The 15,731-nt window shown below is 52.3% G+C and overlaps 1 pseudogene; it reads right to left on the minus strand.

Moving 5' to 3' along the window:
- Nucleotides 1-8,596: 8,596 nt before the first annotated feature.
- Nucleotides 8,597-11,767, minus strand: LOC147972770 (uncharacterized; annotated as a pseudogene).
- Between the last annotated feature and the right edge of the window lie 3,964 nt (nucleotides 11,768-15,731).

The raw sequence follows: 15,731 nt of genomic DNA on the forward strand, positions 1-15,731 counted from the left end.
AGTTGGCTAAAAGAAACCATGGCGGAAAGCTTTGGCGACGAGTGATCTTGAGGCCGCATGGTGGCCGCTTTCTCCTTGGTGGATGTCTCTGAGGATTGCAATGCCCTTCTCTTGCTCGACGCATCGCTGGAGGACTCCAGTGACACTGCGCTTGATGAGCTCTCTATTGACGATTGTGTATGCTCTGGCTCGGCGTTGGACTTGTCTTGCCTCTGTTTCGTCAGCTGGCAGATCTTGGTTTATTAGGAAGTTGAGGATGGACTGAGCCCATGATGGAGCTGCGACTTCTTCTATTGCCAACACGGCTACTACGACCAGGGCGGGCGGGCTGGGTGGTGAAATGCTGGAGTCGGCCGCCGCCTGCTGTGTTGGTGCAGCCTCCGGGCCGACTACCGCAGTCCCCGAGCCGGGTGTGGCAGTCCCCGGGTCGGGCGTAACTACGGAAGTCCCCGAGCCGCCTGCTGATGTCCCCGGGCCGACTATCGAAGTTCCCGGGTCACCCACTTGGTTCTTCGAGCCAGACCCGGCTGTATCGGGGTCAGGCGGCACGAAGATGGAATCGAACTCTGGAGACGGCTTGATAGACGGCTTGAGGAGGCGTTGTAGAGAGACACCGGTTGGTATTGCTTGCCAAGTGGAGCCTATTCGAGCCAGGGCATCAGCTGGCTCGTTGTCGGCTCGCGGTACGTGGAGGAACTCGCATCCTTCAAAGTACCCACTGATCTGCTGAACGAGGAAGCGGTAGCTTGCCATATTTGCGTCCTTGGCATCCCAGTCACCGGATGAGTGGTGGACCACCAAGTCCGAGTCGCCATAACATAGGATCCGGCGAATGCCGAGCTCTTTGGCAAGCCGGAGCCCGTGTATGAGCGCCTCGTACTCGGCCACATTGTTGGAGGCGGCAAAGTGAATTTGCAGCGTGTATCTGAGCTTGTCGCCTTCGGGAGAGGTGAGGATGACGCCGGCTCCCAAGCCGGTGCGCATCTTGGACCCATTGAAGTGCATACGCCAATGAGTGGAGTCGGGAGCTGGCGGCAGGTACTGGGTCTCGGCCCAGTCGACGAGGAAGTCGGCCAGTGCTTGGGACTTGATGGCGGTGCGAGGCTGGTAGAAAATCGTGTACGGGGCCAGCTCGATGGCCCATTTCGCCACCCGGCCGGATGCATCCCGGCTGCCTATGATCTCGGCCAGTGGGGCGGTGCATACAACCATGATGGGATGCTCTTGGAAGTAGGGCTTCAGCTTCTTGGCAGCGAAGTACACGCCGTAGCAGATCTTCTGGTAGTGCGGGTAGTTCTGCTTCGAGGTAGACAGCACCTCGCTCAAGTAGTACACCGGCCTCTGGACCGGCTGGGCTCGGCCCTCTTCTGGGCGTTGGACTATGATGACGGTGCTGACCACCCGGCTGGTTGCGGCAATGTAGAGGAGCATGGGCTCTTTCTCAGTCGGTGCTGCCAGGATAGGCGGCGTGGCCAGCATCTTCTTCAGCTCATGAAAAGCTTGGTCGGCTTGGTCATTCCACTCAAAGTGAGTGGTCTTCTTCATGAGGCGGTAGAGGGGGAGAGCTTTCTCTCCGAGCCGGCTGATGAAGCGGTTCAAGGAGGCCAAGCATCCGGTGAACTTCTGGACGTCTCGAAGTTTGGTGGGAATCGCCATTCTCTCAATGGCCTTGATCTTTACTGGGTTGCATTCGATGCCGCGTTCGGAAACCAGGAAGCCTAGGAGTTGGCCGGCTGGCACTCCGAACACGCATTTCTCGGGGTTGAGCTTGATTTGGAACCGGCGTAGGTTCTCAAATGTTTCCTTGAGGTCTTCCAGCAAGGTGCCGCGCTTCTCCGTCTTCACCACAATGTCGTCTACGTAGACATGGGCATTTCTGCCGAGCTGCTTGACGAGGCACTTCTGCATGCAACGCTGAAAAGTGGCACCGGCATTTCTCAAGCCGAATGTCATAGTCAGGTAGCAGAAGGCTTCGAATGGCGTGATGAAGGCAGTCTTCAGACGGTCTGCCGGATCTAACTTTATCTGGTGGTATCCTGAGTAAGCATCCAAGAAACTCAACAGCTCGCATCTGGCCGTGGAGTCTATCACTTGATCAATCCTTTGCAGGGCAAAGGGATCTTTGGGGCAGGCCTTGTTGAGGCTCGTGTAGTCTATGCACATGCGCCACTTGTTGTTCTTCTTTAGCACGAGGACCGGGTTGGCGAGCCATTCTGGAAAGAAAACTTCCATAATGAAGTCGGCTGCCAAAAGCCGGGCTATCTCTTCTCCTACGATCCTTCTTTTCTCCTCCGACAGTCGGCGGAGGGGTTGTTTGACTGGTTTTGCATCTTCTCAGACGTGTAGCTTGTGCTCGGCGAATTCCTTCGGAACGCCCGGCATGTCCTTGGGGGACCATGCAAAGATGTCTTGATTCTCACGGAGGAAATCGGCGAGCTCGCCTTCCTATTTGCTGTTTAGGTTTGCCCTGATGACGGCAAACCTCTCCGGGTGCTCGGGGTCAAAAGGTATCTTCTTCGTCTCCTTGGCCGGCTGGAAAGATCCTTGGGCATCATACTCCTTGGGATCGGGGGACAAGGCTGACTGTTTTCCGGCCATGGCCACGACTCGGTCCAACATCTTCTTTTCTTCGGCAATCACAAGGGACTCGGCCAGCCGGCTGCTGGCTGCTACGCACTCGGAAGATTTCTTGTAATCGCCGGCTATGGTGATGATGCCTTTGGTGCTCGGCATCTTCATCTTGAGGTAAGGATAGTGGGGAACAGCCATGAACCTGGCCAAGGCAGGTCGGCAAAGCAATGCATGGTAGGGGCTCTCCAGGTCCACCACTTCAAACCAGATCGCCTCCCGGCGGAAATGCTCCTTGTCCCCAAAGAGTACATCAATCTTGATCTTGCCAATGGGGGCGCAGGACAGGCCGGGTACGATGCCATGGAACACAGTCCGAGTAGGCACGAGTTGCTTCGTCTTGACATTTAGCTTCTCCAGGGTGTCACGGTACAGGATGTTGATGCTGCTCCCGCCGTCTATCAGCACGCGGGAGAAACGGGCAGCGCGTCTGTCCGTTGCAAGGGTGGCATCCAGAACCAATGCATAAGAGCCGGGAGATGGCATCACCTTTGGGTGGTCGGCCCGACTCCAGCTGATAGGTTTTTCTGACCAGTGCATGTGCTCGGCAGGGTTGGCAGCGACCATGCTGACCTCCTGGTGCTCTCGGCGTCTGCCGCGCCGGTCTCCGGGCTGGCTTGTAAAGACGACATAAGCGGCATGCTCGTCGGGGAACTCATCGTGCACGGCTCCGACTGCAGGCCGAGCGGTCGGCGGCTGCGGAGCCGGAGGTGGCGGACCGGCAGGCGGAGGCGGCGCGAGCCCTTCACCTTTGGAGATTCGGGTGAGCCAGTGGCACTTCCGGGTTGTGTGGTTGGACGGCTTCGCGCCGCTGTGGAACTTGCATGGGGCGTCGAGAGTTTGCTCGTAGGAAAAGGCCGGCTGCCATGCCGGCTTGCCGCCCCTCTGGTTCTTGGGTGCGGGCCGCCCTTCGGGCTGCTCGTCTTTGACTGTGGCCACCTGCCGACTGGTGGAGGGTGGCACGGGGCCCTTGCACTTGTGGTCGTTCTGGTGTGGGCGTCGGCCGGAGTCCCCAGCCGGCGTCTTGGGCGCCGGGTTGAGTACTTTCCCGGACGCATCTACCCGGAGCTCGGTCTTCATTGAGGAGTCGGCGGTGGCGTACTGGTCCGCTATGTCCAGTAGCTCGTCGAGGGTAGTCGGCTCGTCGCAGAGAAGCTTGTGCTTGAGGAGGGTGCCTTCTCGGCACCCGGCAGTGAAGTATTCTATGGCTTGCACCCCGTGCACCCCTTCGCAAGAGTTGCGAAGCTCGGCCCAACGCGTGAGGTAGTCGCGAGTGGACTCGGCGGGGCCTTGTACACACAAGGAAAGCTGTCTGGGCCTGGGAGCCCGCTTGTAGGTGCTGGTGAAGTTGTGGACGAAGGCTTCTGTGAAGTCTAGCCAGCTGTTGATGCTGTATGGCTTGAGGCTGTTGAGCCAGGTCCACGCCGTGCCTTGCAGCATGAGGGGCACGTACTTCATGGCAACACGCCTGTTGCCGTTTGCTATGCTAACCGCCGTGGAGTAGTCGATCAACCAATCTTCCGGCTTCATGGAGCCGTTGTACTTGGGCGTGTCTCTTGGGAGCGAGAACCCTTTGGGGAAAGGCTCGTCGCGGATGCGGGGGCCGAAGCAAGGCGGGCCAACATCATCTTCTTCTTCCAGCGCCAGGGATCATGCTAGGCGGTTGATCCGATGGCGGGCGTCGTTCTCGCCGACTCCTTCGCGGCGGCCTAGTCGGCTGCTGAGAGTCGGATGCGCAACAGGCGGTGGGGTGGGATATCTCTCCCCACGGGGCCGAGGCGGAGGCGGGTTGCCCCGCCACTCCATGGCCCGGGGATGGCCTTCTACGTCTCGCTCGATGGAGATTCGGGTTCGGCTGGCAGCCGGCTTTTTCTCGTGCCACGCGCGGGTTTTACCCGTAGTTGGCGTCCGGGACGTCATGCCGTGATCTCGGCGCGGGGGAGAGCTTTCCACGCGGGCGTCGCCTTCGTGCCGCTGCGTGGCCGCATTGATTAGCTGCTGGATGCGTCTGGTCATGTGGGGGAGTTCTTCGGCCCCCAATCCGTCTAGCTCGTCTACGGCCGCCTGGGCGGCACGCAGGTTCTCGAGTGGAGTGGCATAGAATGGGCGGTCGACTCCTAGTGTGTCGGCGACGACAGCGCCGTGCTGTCTGACAACGCCGGCCCGGCTAGGCCCGCCTGGTGGCGGCGTGCCAAAGGCGGCGCGGTCGGCTTCGCGCCGGTGGGCCTCAGTGAGGCGTCTCATGGAAGCCAACTTCCGGCCCTCCGCGAGGAGGGCGAGGCAGCGAGCCTCCAGTGCTTCGGCATCGGCATCGGCCGGGAGGGGGATGGTCAAGTCATGGACCGCCGTATGCGGGGCGTCGTGGGCGCTCTCGTCAGAAGCGTCGCCGTGGCCGATGACCATCACCTCGGTGGTGATAGCGTCGCAGCCATCGGCCCGGGGAAGCGGGTCATTGTAGATCGTGACGTCGGTGGGGTAAGTGTCGAGTGAGGCCGTGTCGGAGTCGACAGGCATCGGATCGGTGGAGCCAACCGACTCCAAGTCCACAGCAGGCTCGCCGGAGATGTGGAGCTGGCCGAGGAGGTTGACGAGGTGGTCGGTGCCCGTGTCAGAGGCGAGCTCGTCGGAGATGAGGGTCTTGTCAAGGAGATTGGCGAGGCCGCTCGCTGCGCAAACATTGGTGACGCCTTGCAGCGCGTCGTGGCAAGCGCCATCGGGCGTGCCGGGCTGGCTACGCTCGCTGGGGAGGAAGAGGGTTCCCATCCAGAACATGTCTCCGAGCGACGGTGCACCTGGCCCCACGGTGGGCGCCAAATGTCGGGTGGTAGGTGCGACATATGCCAACGGGTGGCTTATCATTGTGGGAACCAGTAAGACGTTGCCGGTGCATGGAAGCGGGATGAGGCGAAGACATGCACGCCGGCGAATCTTACCCAGCTTCGGGGCTCTCCGTGGAGATAACAACCCTACTGCTGCTCTGCGGGGTCTCCGCATGATCACTAGATGAACAAGTAGCTACACGATGCTCCTTGAGCTGTTTTGTGAGGAGAAAAAGCAGAGCACGACTAGCCCTCCTCCCCTCTCTATGTGGTGTCTAGAACTAGCTTGGATCAACCCTTTGCATGGGTGTCCCGGGGGGTTTATATAGGCCTACCCCCGGGGGTGCAATGGTAATCCGGCTGGGCGTGGGGCCCAGCCGTCTGTGGCTACACTCACCGGCTTCTGCGCCGGCTGCTGGGGCCTGCCGGCTGGTGGGTCCCGCTGGCTGCCGGCTCCTTGGTCGACAGGCAGGCCCCACTGTCCAGGGCCTTGTCGGTGGCTGGTTACTGTTGCTCAATCCTGGTGACGAGGGCTTCGCCGAGGTGGGCGTGGCTACAGTGCCGCCGTCCGGCAGGTGATCGCTGTAGCCTCACCGCGTCTTGTCTCCTTAATGGGGCGTCTCCTTCGAGGGAGGTGGCAAGCCGGCTGTGGAGAGCCGGCTCTGTCTTGGGCCGACTGGGGGAGGCCTGGCCGCCTTCGGGCATCTCTCTGCCTGAAGGGGCCCACCGCCCGTGGGCCACACTGGCAGCCCGTCGTGGATGACATCAGGGTCAACATGGCAACAGTGCCGCGCCGGACGGGTCATGGCCACCCGTACGGCGCACTGTGCCAGGCATGCTCTGGGATTCGGGGGTGGCAGGCTTTACTGTAGCCATGCCCCGTCACATCGCCGTTATGTGAATGCAGACTTCGAGGGTACGATCCTGACCGCTTTGTGGGTGCCGGCTTCTTGGAGTCGGCCTTCTCGCGGCCGGCTTCTCGGAGCCGGCCCTCCCGCGGCTTTCTTCATGGGGGCTAAAGTCGGGTCGCCTTCCGATAGCCGGCCTGGGAGACAGCCGGCAGGGGGAAGGCGACCCCATGTCTTGGATTCTTGAGGGCCGGATCGGCTCCCAATTTTTTCAGAAGGGCCAGGGGGAGCTGGCTAGGCTACCCGTGGTCATTTACTCTGACATAATATCATCAACATATATTTGGCAGACAAACAACTCTCCTTTTACCCTCTTCGTAAAGAGAGTGGAATCTATTACCCCAATCTAGAACCCCTTCTCGCTTAGGAACGCCGTAAGGTGATCATACCAAGCCAGGTGCTTGTTTGAGTCCATAGAGTGCCTTATGGAGTTAATAAACGTGAGAGGGATGATCGGGGTCTTCAAAATTGGGAGGTTGCTTGACATACACCAACTCCTTAAGAGGACCATTAAGAAATGCACTCTTAACATCCATTTGATATAATTTGAAATCATGATGAGAGGCATAAGCAAGCAAGATGCGAATGGATTCGAGACGAGCAACGGGGGCAAAAGTTTCACCAAAGTCCAAACCTTCAACTTGGGTGAAACCTTGTGCCACTAACCATGCCTTGTTCCTTATTACTTGTCCATATTCATCTTGTTTGTTCTTCAAAATCCACTTTGTTCCAATGACATTATGAAATTCCTTGGGTCTTTCTACAAGGGTCCATACTTTGTTGCGTGCGAAGTTGTTGAGTTCTTCATGCATCGCACATATCCAATCCGGATCGTCAAGGGCATCTTCCACCTTAAGGGGTTCAACACAAGAGACAAACAAGTGATGTTCACAAAAGTTTGCCAAACGTCTACGAGTAGTTACCCCCTTTTTGATGCTTCCGTAGATGTTCTCGGTGAGGTGTTGAAGATGTTTTAGCTTGGCGGCCACTTTTTGCTCTTTGCGGCCAAGCTCTTCTTCACTTGGTTTTGGACTTGATGAAGAAGCTTGCCCTTGAGATTGCTTTAGCCTTGGAGACACTCTTCTCTTTACAACCACAGGTTCTTGCTCAGTAGGAAGTGATGATGATGAAGGCACTTGTGGTTGGGGTTGATCTAGATCTTGATCATGACTTTGAGCTTGATCTTAAGCCTCAACGATTGGTTCTTCATTATTTGGAAGAGTTTGCTCTTGATCTTGCTCAGGAATATGAGGGTCTTGATCTTGCTCAGGAATATGAGGGTCTTGATCTTGTTCTTGGATAGGTTCATTACTTCCCAAGGCATCTTGTACAAGTGGTGTCGGTGATGACTTCCCTTGTGGAAAATCCTCAAGAGGGGCTCTTACTCCTTCTTCTTCTACTTGGACATGGGGTGTTTCTTGTGGGAGAATGTGGCCTATCCCCATTGTCCTTATAGCTTGTGAAGGAGCCTCATCACCTACAACACTAGGAACAATTTGCTCCATGCGGGAGCCGTTATCTTCATCAAACTCCACATTTACCGTTTCCTCAATGCATCCGGTGGATTTATTGAGAACTCGGTAAGCATGAGAGTTTGATGCATATCCAACAAATATGCCCTCATAAGTTCTAGACTCAAATTTAGCTAACTGGGATTTTTTGTTTAAAATGAAACACTTACAACCGAATACCTGAAAGTATTTGACGTTGGGCTTTCTCCCAATTAGGAGCTCATAAGGGGTCTTGTTCTTGAGCTTGCGAAGATAAAGCCGGTTTGAAGCATGGCACGCGGTGTTGATGGCTTCTGCCCAAAGCTTGTATGGTGATTTGTACTCATCAAGCATGGTCCTAGCCATCTCAATAAGAGTCTGATTCTTCCTCTCTGCAACACCATTTTGTTGGGGAGTATATGGTGCGGCATATTGATGCTTTATCCACTCTTCACTCAAGAATTCATCCATTGTATAGCTTTTGAACTCGGTGCCATTGTCACTTCGGATTGCCTTGATCTCACAGTTATGTTGACGTTGAGCTTCTTTGGCAAAGTTGATGAAGGTTTCTTGAGTTTCATCTTTAGTCTTGAGAAAGAACACCCAAGTATATCTTCTGAAGTCCTCAACAATGACAAGGCAATATCTCCTTCCTCCCAAACTATCATATGTTGGAGGCCCAAATAGATCCAAATGGATAAGCTCGAGGGGCCTCAAGGTGGTGATGATAGTCTTCACTTTATGAGCTTCTTCATGAAGCTTTCCGGCAAGCACTACAAGGACGATCTTTGGCAAAAGACACATTCGTTAGTCCAAGAATGTGCTCCCCCTTTAAGAGAGCTTGTAAATTTCTCATGCCCACGTGGGCTAGCCTACGGTGCCATAGCCACCCCACGTCGGCCTTGGCCATTAGGCATGTTGCAAGATGAGTTTTCTCTTTCGAGAAATCAACCACATAAAGGTTGTCTTCAACATGCCCAACAAAGACCACTTTGAGATTGCTCCTCTTAAAGACGGTCACATGGAATTCACCAAAATGTGAATCATATCCGGCACGAGCCAATTGAATAGTTGAAAGTAAATTGTAGTGAAGGGATTGGACAAGCATGACATTTGCAAGAGATGAATCATTAGAGATTACCACCTTGCCCAAACCCAATACCTTTCCCTTGCTATTGTCACTGAAGGAGATGTTCGAAGAGGCCTTGAGTGAATCAACGAACTCCACAAGCATCTCCCTTTCTCCGGTCATATGATTGGTGCATCCACTGTCGATCACCCATTGAGTTCCACCGGAGACATAGTCCTACAATAATCAAGCTTTGGTTATAGGTACCCATTTTGCAATTGGTCCTGGTGAGTTAGCAACAAAGGTCTTGGGAACCCAAATAGTCCAAGCATAATCATCATAGTTAGTTCCAACAAATTTTGTAAAGGTATAGCCATCATCTCCTCTCATGAGAACATATGATGGATTGTTCTTGCCGGCAAAATTCTTGGGAATAGCCTTGTCCCTAATGACCTTACCATTCCCAACACCCTTCATTTCCTTCTCCTTCTCCTTATGCCCTTCTTGCACAAACACTACCTTTTAGGGAGGGGAAGGAGTCGGACCGATCTTCTTGTTGTTGTTCTTCTTGTTGTTCTTACCACTCTTAGATGCGGGATTAAACCCAACTCCCTCCTTGGCAACACACTCATTTTGTTTGCTCAAGAGATCGTTTAGGTTTTTCTCCCCTTGGATGCATGATACAAGCCCTTTCTCAATTTGAGCTTTCAACTTCTTATTTTCCTCTTGAAGGGAGGTGCAATCATGAGCAAAGTTAGCCGTACAAGCATCATCATTTAAATCAATATGAGGTACGGAAGTGAGAGCCTTAATGGTTGTAGCTTTTAATTGAGCATAAGACTCGGTGAGAGCAATGAGGTCACCTTTGACAACCTTGGAACTAATCACAAGGAACTCATGCTCCTCAACAAGTCTTGTATGGTCAACTAGAAGTTTTTCAACTCTAACGTTAAGAGCATCTTTATTTTCAAGAGCAAGTTGCCAAGCATCGTTGGTTTTAACAAAGTCAATTTGATGAGAAGATAAGGCTTCCTCAAGTGATGCTCTCATGACACTATCTTCATTAAGTTCGTGCTCGAGGAGATCAACTCTCTCTTTTTCCTCTATAAGGAGGTTCTCGACATTCTCAATAAAATCATCGCGTTCGGCGAGTGACTTAAGGAGATCGCCAAAACGAGCACGAGCTTCACCATGAAGAGTTTTCATGAAAGCCATTAAGGATTCCTCATCATTATCCACACCCTCCTCACACTCATCCTCCACTATCTCACATGAGACATTGGGAGTGTAGTTGTCGGGTCTCTTGGGTTTGGACTTTGTTTTTACCTCTTTGGCCATGAGGCATCGATGAGTGAATGGCTTGTCCTCGTTTGGAGAGTCAAAGAGGCCGTTGGTGGAGGAGGAGGTAGTGGCATGCATGGCGAAGGCGGCCGTGCCCACTTGATCATCATCACCGTCATCTTCATCTCCAGACATGTATTCTTCATGAAAAAGAGCCTTGTCATCCTTCCTCTTTGCAAACTTGGTGAACTTCTTCTTCTTAAGCACAAGCTTCTAGGACTTGTCTTCACGTCTCTCATATGGACAATCATGAACAAAGTGTCTTGGGCTATCACAATTGTAGCATTTCCTTCGTCCAAAAGATCTTCCTTGAAGATTTCTTCCTTTGTTTGCCATGGTCCCGGAGTACTTCTTGACTAAGAGAGCCAAGTCTTCTGCAAAATCATTTTCCGGGCACGAGGTATCATTATCCTCCTCACATATCTCTTCACTCACTTCTTCCTCCCTTGAGGATTGGCTCATCACTTTCTTGGCCTTCAAGGCAAGATTGGAGTTCTTGGTTGCTTGAGCTATTGCAAATGTTTTCTTGGACTTGGTTTCCAAAAGAACATGGGTAGAGAAGGTGGAAACAACTTGATACAAAGTCAACTTGTGATAGTCCGGACGTTGATGAACCATCATGACCATGGTATGTTCAGTGAGAACCATAGCATATATGAACTTGTCCTTGATGAATTCATCATTTGCCCAAGTGCACCCAAAGGTTCTCAAGTTGAGCACAAGGGACTTCAACCTTCGGTAAACCTCTTCTGCGGACTCACCCTCATTCCTCACAAAGAGATTGACTTCTTGTTTGAGCAAGGCCAACCGAGATCTTCGAATTGCTTCATCTCCTCCAAGAGCCTCCTCAAGGCAATCCCAAATTTCCTTTGCGGTTTTGAGAAGAGCAATGGAATCACCATAGTCTTCAGTCACAGCGTTGCGAAGCATGTTGTGTGCGGTAGCATTGAGTTGATCGTCAACTGCTTCCCTTGGAGTGAGATTCATTGGGTCCTTGGGGTTGAATCCATTGACCACAATCCACCACCATTGAGTTGAAGCACTGCGCATGTGAGACTCCATATCTAGCTTCCACTTAGCAAATGCATTAGCTTTCAAAGGGGGCGGAGGCCCAATAGGATTAATGCGGGGATGTTGCAAGGGTTGAGGAGAGTAAAAGGGTTCCACGGCATTGTACTGGGGAACTTGAGTACGAGCCGGGGAAGCAAGAGGTTCCCTCGAGTCATCCGCATCATGAACCTCATTTGGGTTAAACGAGTTTGATGCGGACATTGATGGCTTTAGGCAAGCATCAATTTCCTCCTTGACAGAGGCACTAACCTCTTTCAACATAGAGACTTTGAGGTCCGCAAACATTGAAAGAAGATCGGCCATGGTCAAGGGGACATTCGGGTTAGTAGTAGCGGCAGGAGCAACGACCGGAGCACCAAGTGTCTCAGTCGCGGCGGGGGGTTGGTTTTGACCATCCCCCGCAACGGGTAGGCCACCTCCCTCATTCCCTAGATCGAACATATCCTCTAAGGTTGTAAAACCTTATATTAGAGCACAAGGCTCTGATACCAATTGAAAGGATCGATACGGTCGACTAGAGGGGGGTGAATAGGAGACTACAAATTTTAATATTTCTAGTAGATTTTAAGGCTTAGCAGATAAAAGAGTTTACTAGATATGCGACTAGGTGAATGCAACCTATATGACAAGCAAGCTCCAAGAAGAAAAGCTAGGCAACAAGCTACTTAGCAAGCCAACAAGCATACAACAACAAAGAAAGGTGCGGAAAGGATTAACCACAAGTGAGACGAGGACGCGGATTTTAACCCGAAGTTCACTCTTCCTTGGGGAAGAGCTAATCTCCGTTTGGAGCGATGCCGGAGCCAAAGCTTGCGGAATGCCACCAAAGGCTCACCGTATTCTCCTTCGAGTCACCCCCAACGGATGAGCCTCGAACCACTCGGGGTTGGTCTTGGAGGCGACCACCACACCTTTACAAACTTCTCCGGAGCACACCACAAGCAAGGAAGCTTCCGAAGGAACCTCTAACTGCCTAGGAGCCCAAGCTCCAAGAGTAACAATTCAATGGGGAAGAAATGTTGCGGGGAACGCGATTTGGTTTGGTCAAGTTGTAGATCGGATCTTGCTCTCCCAATCCCCAAAGTTTGAACAAGTTTGGGTGGAGGGATTGAGAGTACTGAGCAAAATGGGGTGTAGCAATGGTGGAGCTCAACAAGACATTAGGGTTAAAGGTTGGAGGAGGAAGAAGGGCCTTTTATAGTGTTCATGTGAGGTGGGGATTTCTGCCCGTTGGACCCCGTGCGCACGGGGTATCCAGAGACAATCGCACCACCCCGTGCGCACGGGGGTCAAAAGACCCTGTGCACACGGGGTATCCAGAGAGTTACACAGTACCCCGTGCGCACGGGGGTCAAAAGACCCCGTGCGCACGGGGTACCCAGAGAGTTACCCAGTACCCCGTGCGCACGGGGGGTCAAAGGACCTCATGCGCACGTGGTACCCAGTAACTTACTGTTGCAACTTTCTGAGTACCACAACACACACACTAGGTTCATATGAGGTGGTTGGAGTGGGAAGGGTAAGAGAGTAAGGCTCGGCAAAGGCATTCCCACACAACATTTATCCACACAGACCCCTCTTAATAGTGCGGTCTTTCCTACGACTCGAAGCAAACCAAAACTAAACCTTCGAAGCGTCGAAAGACCACGTCTTTGTCCTTTTTGAAATGGGGGGGGGGGGTCACACATCTCCATCGCGGGCACTTAGAACCAATAACCTGAGATAAACTTTAGCAACCGATATTAGTTCAACTAACCACATTGTCATCACACCAAAATATAGCTTAAGTGCCATTAGCACTTTCAGTAGGGCTAGCTCTACTAGCAAATGCATCTATGCCACTAAAATTTTGGGATGAAGCCTTCTTGACTGCCACTTATCTTATTAAATTTGCTCCCTATCAAAGTCATCAAGTTTGATATTCATATTTTTGCGATTTTGTCATGACAAATGTCTTCGTGAAAGGACTTAGTCGTGAGGCCATCGCTGCTAGGTGATTGCTTGAATGGGGAAGATCGGAATCAAGAGACAAGGGTTACCCAGGTACGGCCCCTCACGGTGGAGGTAAAAGCCTATTCCTGATTGATTGATATTGATGATGATGATCTCGATTACAAGGGCGCGTCTTAGCAAGCCTAGTGTTGGGGAACGTAGCAGAAATTCAAAAATTTCTACGCATCACCAAGATTAATCTATGGAGTAATCTAGCAACGAAGGGAAGGAGAGTGCATCTACATACCCTTGTAGATTGCTAAGCGGAAGCGTTCAAGTGAACGGGGTTGATGGAGTCGTACTCGTCGTGATCCAAATCACCGATGATCCTAGCGCCGAACGGACGGCACCTCCGTGTTCAACACACGTACAGCCCGGTGACGTCTCCTACGCCTTGATCCAGCAAGGGGAGAAGGAGAAGTTGGGGAAGACTCCATCCAGCAGCAGCACGACGACGTGGTGGTGGTGGAGGAGCGCGGGACTCCAGCAGGGCTTCGCCAATCACTATGAGAGATGAGGAGGGAGAGAGGTAGGGTTGCGCCAACAGGGAGAGCAAATCACATGTGTTGGGCAGCCCCATACCTCAAGTGTATATAGGGGGAGGGGAGGGGCTGCGCCCCCACCTAGGGTTCCCTCCCTAGGGGTGGCGGCAGCCCCCAGATCCCATCTGGGAGGCGGCCAAGGGGAGGGGGAGAGGGAGGCGCACCAGGCATGGGCCTTAGGGCCCATCTGCCCTTAGGGTTTGCCCCCTCTTCCCCTTAGGCGCATGGGCTTTGGTGGGGAGGCGTCCCAGCCCACCTAGGGGCTGGTCCCTTCTCACACTTGGCCCATGTATGCCTCCGGGGCTCATGGCCCCTCCCGGTGGACCCCCGGACCCCTCCGGTGGTCCCGGTACACTTCCGGTGGCCAAAACCATACTTCCTATATATCAATCTTTACCTCTGGACCATTCCGGAACTCCTCGTGACGTTCGGGATCTCATCCGGGACTCCGAACAACATTCGGTAACCGCGTACATACTTTCCCTATAACCCTAGCATCATCGAACCTTAAGTGTGTAGACCCTACGGGTTCGGGAGTCATGCGGACATGGCCGAGACAACTCTCCGGTCAATAACCAACAGCGGGATCTGGATACCCATGTTGGCTCCCACATGCTCCATGATGATCTCATCGGATGAACCACGATGTCAAGGATTCAATCAATCCCGTATACAATTCCCTTTGTCCAGCGGTATTGTACTTGCCCGAGATTTGATCGTCGGTATCCCGATACCTTGTTCAATCTCGTTACCGGCAAGTCTCTTTACTCGTTCTGTAACACATCATCCCGTGATCAACTCCTTGGTCACATTGTGCACATTATGATGATGTCCTACCGAGTGGGCCCAAAGATACCTCTCCGTTTACACGGAGTGACAAATCCCAGTCTCGATTTGTGCCAACCCAACAGACACTTTCGGAGATACCTGTAGTGTACCTTTATAGCCACCCAGTTACGTTGTGATGTTTGGCACACTCAAAGCACTCCTACGGCATCCGGGAGTTGCACAATCTCATGGTCTAAGGAAATGATACTTGACATTAGAAAAGCTTTAGCATACGAACTACACGATCTTTGTGCTAGGCTTAGGATTGGGTCTTGTCCATCACATCATTCTCCTAATGATGTGATCCCGTTATCAATGACATCCAATGTCCATGGTCAGGAAACCGTAACCATCTATTGATCAACGAGCTAGTCAACTAGAGGCTTACTAGGGACATGTTGTTGTCTATGTATCCACACATGTATCTGAGTTTCCTATCAATACAATTCTAGCATGGATAATAAACGATTATCATGAACAAGGAAATATAATAATAACCAATTTATTATTGCCTCTAGGGCATATTTCCAACAGTCTCCCACTTGCACTAGAGTCAATAATCTAGTTCACATCGCCATGTGATTAACACTCACAGGTCACATCACCATGTGACCAACATCCAAGAGTCTACTAGAATCAATGATCTAGTTCACATCACTATGTTATAAACACTCAAAGAGTTCTGGGTTTGATCATGTTATGCTTGTGAGAGAGGTTGTAGTCAACGGGTCTTGCCATATTCAAATCCCTATGTATTTCGCAAAACTTTATATCGTAGATGTTGCTACCACGTTCCACTTGGAGCTATTCCAAATTATTGCTCCATTATACGTATCCGGTATCTCTACTCAGAGCTATCCGGATAGGTGTCAAGCTTGCATCGACGTAACTCTTTATGTCGAACTCTTTATCACCTCCATAACCGAGAAACATTTCCTTATTCCTCTAAGGACAATTTTGACTGCTATCTGGTGATCCACTCCTAGATCACCTTTGTACCCTCTTGCCAGACATGTGGCAAGGCACACAATAGGTGCGGTACT

The sequence above is a fragment of the Triticum urartu genome, chromosome 5A (genome assembly GCF_056163025.1).
Source record: "Triticum urartu cultivar PI428250 chromosome 5A, HENAU_Tu73, whole genome shotgun sequence".
Lineage (NCBI taxonomy): Eukaryota > Viridiplantae > Streptophyta > Magnoliopsida > Poales > Poaceae > Triticum > Triticum urartu.